We start from the raw sequence: 8010 nt of genomic DNA, 5'->3' as shown, positions 1-8010 counted from the left end.
TACAAAGTACTAGTTAGATGACATACCTTTTTGATGTAGCTTGATGTCTTCAAGCTTTAAGAGCTTAGCCCCAATAGTGTGGAAGCCTCAAGTGGAATCACAAATCACCAAGACACCTTGGAAGACTTTAGAGAATATGGATACTTGGTTCTCTCTAGTGAAATTAGCTAGCCCTTCTTGGTGTACCACACTAGTGCCAATTTCACCAACCAAGGACATCTTTATATAGTATGGAAACTAGGGTTAAACCCATGACCCTTCATTTCATATGATCCATGGGTTAAACACTCCATGGACTATCCATGAAAGCTTAGCCCAACCTAAATGAACTTGGCCCATTCCATATATACAAGAGTCCATATTTAATTAGTTCATTTTGATCACTTAATTAATTCTAAATTAATTCTTGATCAATACTAATTAAATAATATGATTCCATAATAATATATTAGAACTTATAATATATTAATATTAATCATAAACATAATATTCTCAAAAGATTATCCATATAAATTGTGTCGGTGAAGTGCAACCCAAATGGACCATGCCGGGTCGGGTCAAGTACATACCAAATATAGTTATGGACTTAGACATTAATCCAACAGTACTTTATAGAGATACTTCATATCTATGTGTTAGAAGAAAGTAACTACACACTCACACCAAACATATACTTAATACATTCAAACAATACTTGTATTAAAATCGTGTTTATGAAAGGGACTATACACTCACTTGATCAGAAGATGATCAGACAGCACTACGGCTTGTAGAAGTAGTATTCTTTGGTGGATCTGGAAGATCTTCACAAAAACCGGACTCCTCGCGGGCAGAGCTTCGGCTCGGAAACGCTTTTCTTCTCGGGATCTTCGGGCTTCGGGATATTTCTTGCATGCAAATCGAGGTAAAACGGGAGAGAGAGGAGAGAAAATAGCAACCCTAAACGGTTGGCCCTTCAAATCTATTTATAGGGCAAAATTTGCCCTTGCCATGTCGTGCCACCTTTTTCCACGTCATGGGCTTGATCTTCACTGCATGCGTCATCGCAAGTTGCGTCTGGGGGACTCCCGGAGGTGTCAGAAGACCTGCCACGTCGTGGGACAGCTTGCCACGTCGTGGTCTCTGACACAACTTTGGGGTTCGCGCCCCGAACTTCAAAAATTCATAACTTTCGCATATGAACTCCGTTTTCGACGTTCTTTATATCGACGCGAAGGTGAGATTATGCTCTACAGCTCTCGTTTAGACTCCGTTGGCTAATTTTGACTTCATTTTTAATATATTATAAATATATTACTTATATATTATTTTTAGTAGGCCGGGACAGGAAAACTCCGTTCGAAATTCATAACTCCTTCATCTGAACTCCGTTTTCGTCTGTCTTTTTATCGTTGGAATACTATTGATGAGATCTTCAATTCTCATTTAAAATTTTTTGGCTAAATATCACTCGACCTCAATCTCGAGTTTCGGGTTGCATACTGCTAATGCTGAAACTTCGAAAAATCATAATTTTCTCATCCGAAGTCAGATTTAGACGTTCTTTTTATGCACGCTCTCGGTTTAACGTATTCTACGACTTTTATTTAGATCGCTAAAGCCAAATATCGCTCTAACGTAAATTCACTATTTACATCGCGATGTGTAGCGCCGGTTCTTTCGCGATACTTCGACAGGTCATAGCTTCTTCGTTATAACTCGGATTTTGGTGTTCTTTATATGTACGAAATCCTTGTAACATATAATACAACTTAGTTAGGATTAATCCTTCTAAATAATCTTCCATCAAAAAGTCATTTTTGATGCTTATCGTCTCTAAGTTGACTAGCCCGGATCTAAGGGCGTTACATACCGACTCCACGAAGCCAACCCCAATCAACAATAGGTGCTATTGCAAACTCGCGGTTGTATAACCATCCCAACCGATTCTCATAAGTGGTCAACAAAGCGCAGGACAGGTTTTCTGGAAACCAGTATAATGGGTGAATGCTCGCAACATCAATAAGGTCATACTCCGGCTGGACGGCTCTTCTAGGACCCATGTTCCTGCAATGACCAAAAACAAGCAAAACAAAACAAAACACCCAAAATGTCTCATTAAAAATAAAACAGAAAAATCCGGTCGCCCAGGCTTCACGATGTGAACTGGAGTTTCACGTCGTCAACTGCAGTCGGGACGTGAATCTGGATCGGCCATTTTACAGTCAAAATTCGTCATGTATGGTACTTGGGGTTTGTTTATTCTACTAATCTAAGGACATGCATCCCAAAAATACTAACTAATCCAATCAATTTTGGGATTCTTACATCTACATAAACCCTAACCTCTAAAATTCATATAATGTGAACATTAGCAACAATTAGCATATGAAATACTTACCAAATGTAGTTAGGAGACAAGAGATGAAAGTAATTAGAAGAAAAGTAGAAGAAAGTCGATTGTGGGGTTCTTTGTCTTCGTTCGTGTGCACAAATGAGTAAACAAATGAGAGTGGGTCAAAGTGTTTACTATAACTGGTCCCCCATCTGTGACTTTTGAAGGTCACGACGTGAATTGCCCATTCACGACATGAATGGCTAGTTGGGCTAAACAAATCCGATCCTTCCTAATTACACTTAGTGGGCTTCAAAACTGGGCTAAACTATTGAACCCTCGTTTATCATTCCAATTCACGACGTGAAGCTTATGCTCACGACGAGATTTATGGGTTGGACCAAATATTATTTAGATAATGATACTTATTTATTCTTATTGTTTACCACTTAATTTCTAAAGTACCCCACATCTAATTTTTTCCATTTAAGAGATTTTTAGATGACGAAATGATCAATTTCCTAAACTAAAAATGCAAAAACTAAAATAAAAAAAACATTCAAACCAAGCTCGGGTTGCCTCCCGAGAAGAGCTTCTTTTTGAAGGAGTCGTGAGCTAGACTCCGTTCCTCCTACTTTGAATCATCAGAAGAGTCCATCACCACCTGCACCTTCTATTCTTTCCATAGCCTTTTGTATGCTTGGACTTGTCGAATGTACGCCTTTTTTGAATTCTCCTTTTAGCTTTGTTCTTGTCTCTATCGAGCTTGCGTTTAATCCCTTTAGTCTCCAATTTTTCTTCACTTTTCTGAAGCTCCCTAGTATCCTTTTCTTCCTTCACCACTAGACTCGTTTCCTTGGAAGTAGCCTCGTCTTCATCACTCGACAAATCATTGCATTCCTCACTCATCAAAGTTGTTGGTTTTGTGTAGGTAATGACTTCAACGAAAAACGGGACAAATGCTCTCGGTTTGGTGCGTTCGACTTGATGAATTGTCTTGATTTCTTCCTCTATGAGCTTTTCTAATTCTTCAAGATCATTATCTGCATCCATATTGAACACCTCACCTTTTATATCTTCTCCTTGAAAACCATCTTGTATTCCAAAAGTCTCCTCATTATCACCAACCCTCAATGTAAGCTTGGATTCACGAACATAAACTAAAGCTCTAGCAGTATTTAGCAAGGGGCGACCAAGAATGATTGGGACATTTACATCCTCCTTCATATCCATAATCACAAAGTCAACTGGGACAAAAATCCCAATTTTAACTAGGATGTCTTCTACAATTCCCCTCGAGTGAGTCACCGAACGATTGGCCATATGGATGGTCATCTTTATAGCCTTCATTTTCTGAATATTCAGCTTTTGATAGAATAAATATGGCATCAAATTTATGCTAGCCCCAGAATCGGCTAAAGCATAAGTCTTCAAATTGTTTCCAAACTCACATGGAAGAGTGAGGCATCCATGATCTCCTATCTTCTTAGGTATCTCTCCCAATACAACTCTTGAACTTTGTTCACTAAGAATTACTTTAGAGTTATTCTTTAATTGTTGTCGAGTGTCTATAAGATCTTGTAGGAACTTCGCGTATTCTGGAATTTTTGAAAGTGAATTGATAAAAGGTGTATTAATAGGAATACCCTTTATTTGCTGAATAAACTCTAGATGTTCCCTTTCCAGTGGACTGAGATGTGCTCGAGACGAAAACGACAAAGGCGGTCGGTAAGCCGGAACAAATTCTGAATTTTTATGTTTAGACCGAGCCCACGTCGTGATCAGGGCGGGCTCACGACGTGAGTTTGGTGTTTCAGCAACAATTTCGTTTTTGAGCTTCAACTACTTTGGCTTTGGTCCGGATGGCTTTGGTTCCTCCTCTAATGCTTCTATAAACTCAGAGATGGCCTCTTCTTCAGTATCAATCACCATAACATGGGAATGCGTCTTCTTTTCAGGAATTTGAGGAAATAGCTTCTCGTTCACCAAAGTTGTAAGTTGGCCAAGTTGAGCTTCAAGGTTATTGATAGAAGCTTGCTGATTTCTCGGTGAGGTTTGCTGGTCAATCATCATGGCTTGATGATTTTTCATCAAAGTCTGCTGTTCTTTCATCATTTTTCTTTGATCCTTCAATGCTGCATCAGTATCATCATGTCTCTTTTCTGAAGCATCCATGAAACGAACCAGCATAGTCTACAAATCAGCTTTCTTCTCAGCTTTCTCCTCCTTTTGTTTCTTGTACTCATCATAAGGCAACCACTCCTTTTTTGGTTTCCTCCAATCTTCATCATACTTGTCCCCACTTGAGTAGCAAACTTGAGCCTTTTTGTTCCCATATTCATCCAACTGGCAATCCTTAGTCAAGTGTTTCCCACTGCATCTCTCACATCCAACTCTTATTGCATGAATTCATTGGTACATTTGGGTCAATCTCCGGTCCATAGTATTGAGCATTTCCATCATAGCAGCCATCTCTTCAGAATGTGCACCCCCACTGCCTTTTGCTCCATATTTTCTTGGGTTGTGGTACTCACGAGAGTGTTTTACAAATTCTTCAACTAACTCCTTGACCTCCCTTGGATTTTTCTATGTCAGTGGCCTTTGAGAATCAAGGAGTTGCCTTGTCATAACATTGACCACATCATAGAAAATAGATATCTCTTGTTGAACATTAAGATCATGTTGAGGACAATTCCTTAACAAACCTTTGTAGCGCTCCCAAGCTTCGTATAGTGACTCCCCTAGTTGTTGCTCAAAGTTGGCTATCGCCTTCTTGAGTTTAGCTATCTTGGAAGGTAGGTAAAACTGATCTAGAAATTGCTCATGCATTTGATCACAAGTAGTGATCGTACCAGGTTGAAGTGCTTTCAACCAGTCTTTTGCAGCTCCCTTGAAAGTGACTAGTAGCATCCTTAGTAAGATGGTATCACTATTGACATTCGGGACATCGAAGAACTCAGCAATGTTGTTGACCTCATCTAGATGTTTAAAGGCATCCTCATGATCTTTTCCATAAAATGGAACATCCTTAAGTGCATTAAGGATGTGTCCCTTCAACTCGAATGTGGTTGTGGCAGGAATCGCGGGTTGTACTTGTTGGATTAGTGTCTAAGTCCATAACTATATTTGGTTTGTACTTGACCCGACTTGGCATGGTCCATTTGGGTTACATGGCATCGGAACATTTGGATAGACCGTTTGTGAGAAGAGGACATTTGTGACATATTAATATATTATAAGTTCTAATATATTAATATGAAATCATGTTATTTAATTAGTATTGATCAAGAATAAATTTGGACTTACTTTAGTGATCAAAAAGAGACTAATTAAATATATGGGGATTGATTGTGTAAATCATTCATTCTTATATATGTGGGCTTATGATCCAAGATTCCTTATTTGGGTTTAACCCATGTGGTGATCCATGGATACTCCATGGAGGTTAAAACCCATGGAGCATAAGGAATGAGTAAAGTCATGGGTTACATGGTGTAACCCTAATGTGCACACTATATAAGGACCCCTTTAGCTCAAGAAGTTGGCACTAGTGATACATATGTGAGGGCTAGCCGATTTGAGCATGGAGTGTCTTCTTCTCATGGTTATTCCATGTGTTGGTGATGTTGTGTGAACCATTTGAGGTGTCACATTTGGGGCACTAGGCTCTCGAGCTTCATGGAGTCAAGCTACATCAACAAGGTATGTATTCTATCCATTTTATTACCCAAGTATCAAAAGATTGTATGCTAGTTAGGGTAATACCTTGGAATATTCATATTTGCATGTATAATAGAGAAAATATAGATCCAAGCTATTTAGGGTTGCATGTACACTTAGGAGAGTTAGAATGATCAAAACCCAACACTACTAACCCTAGGCCAGCATCGTCTCGAATTCGCTTCTTGTAAGCTCCCATTGACATTTCTTCAATGTTTTTGGCTCGTTCTCGAGTTCACTCGTATAAAGTCCTCGGTCTCGAAGTCATACTCGGATACAGTTAGGATAGGTATTTGATCTAATCTTTCAACCTTGCTCTTGTTCTTTGAAGATGAACTCAACTCTTTCGTTTTCTTCCCCGACTTCTTTGAGAACACTGACTTGAATTCTTGTAAGGGTGTATTCTTTGGTGTTTGATCTTCTTTCACGTTCTTATCCTTCTTTTTGTGAAGGGCCGACTTTGGATCTTCAAGTGGTGGCACCAAAGGTGTGTTAGAGCCTCTGGTCATGAACTCCTGCAAAATAAACAAAATAAAAACGTAAAACTGAACAAAAATTAAATAAAAACTTCCTACTGACTGGCCACCACGACGTGGTAAAGGCTACCACCTCGTGTTGTCACAAAAGAACATACAGAAAAGGTAAACGAAAAAAATCAAGAAAATACTGAACTCACGTCGTGAATCTAGTACTGTAAAAAAACTAAGCTGGAAAAGTAATTTTTTGCAGGTTTTATCCCACAAAAAGGATCGATCAACCTAAAACAAATAAATCAACAATCAAATAAGTCGTTCCTCGGCAACGGCACCAAAAACTTGATGCAGTCAAATAGCTACACCTAATTTTATATTTATTACCTAACTAACTTAACTAACTAAATTGCACCTAGGCAGTGTACCTAGTCAAATTATAGAATAGTTGGGTAAGTCGGGTGTCGATCACAGGGAACGGTTTTGACCAGTTAACCTATCTACTATTAAATTAACCCAATTTTCTAACAAAGTTGGGGGTTTTATCTGATTTTGCAAGATCGGAAAAACTTAACTCTTAACTTAAATTCAATTATAAACAAACACTTATGTTAGTTCGAATCCGCTTTCCCTCAATGGTTTATAAATTAGATATGATCATTACGGTTGGTTACCAATTAATAGAGTATTAGCAATTCAATTCCAAATTTACTAATATTCAGTTAATTCATGTAGATCAATGTATGTTCACACATTAGTTAACACATAATTAATTACTTAATGGATTGGAGCTATGTACGATTGATTTGCAAAACACAGTTATAATCATAATTTGTATTCTCTAGCACAGCCGAATTTAATGATTCAACTGCTTATCTAAGATTGGTTTGATCCTAGCTCTAATAATTTAGTGCTCACTAAATTACCAAGTATTCTGATTCATGCATATTAATAATCACTAAGGTGCACAGAACAAGTGTGACATCCCCAAAATCACGGCCAGAAAACACCGATTTCATTTATGCTTTTTAAAATAATTTCAGAGTAAATCCTTTTGATTTAAAAGTGTTGCGGAATTAGTTCCCAAAACAAAACATGATAAAATAATATTTATCAAAGCATTTCATCAAGAGATGCATTTTCATTATATAATCAAAACTCGGGATGTCATGTTCCGATACAAACCATAAAGCATAAACGATAACATTACAAGTCATTCAAAAAATATATACAGATACAGACTTGTAAACAAAACAACTCGATGATTCATCCATCTTACGCCCTTGCGCCACTTCCTATAATACAAATAAAACTGAGTGGGTCAGGCTTGGGATCCTGGTGAGCATATAGGGTTTTCAACCCACAATAAATAAATTATATTTAATTTCACCAACCAATCACTATCCCGATTACCCATTCCCGTTATCCTCACTTTACGTCCCTAAAATAACATCTATCTCAAGGGACCTAATCTAGGATTTTCATCGAGACGGACATTACTGCTAA

The 8010-nt window shown here is 38.0% G+C and overlaps 1 non-coding gene across 1 annotated transcript; it reads left to right on the top strand.

The window, feature by feature from the left end:
* Nucleotides 1-4988: 4988 nt before the first annotated feature.
* On the top strand, nt 4989-5095 carry LOC145103489 (small nucleolar RNA R71). The gene has a single exon (XR_013706580.1). It is a non-coding gene; the product is annotated as a small nucleolar RNA R71 (small nucleolar RNA).
* The last annotated feature ends 2915 nt before the right edge of the window (nt 5096-8010 follow it).

The sequence above is a fragment of the Lactuca serriola genome, chromosome 4, assembly GCF_051521515.1.
Source record: "Lactuca serriola cultivar US96UC23 chromosome 4, Lser_US96UC23_V15, whole genome shotgun sequence".
Taxonomy (NCBI): domain Eukaryota; kingdom Viridiplantae; phylum Streptophyta; class Magnoliopsida; order Asterales; family Asteraceae; genus Lactuca; species Lactuca serriola.
The sequence above is the reverse complement of the archived record's forward strand: the minus strand, read 5'-3'. Positions and strand labels throughout refer to the sequence as shown.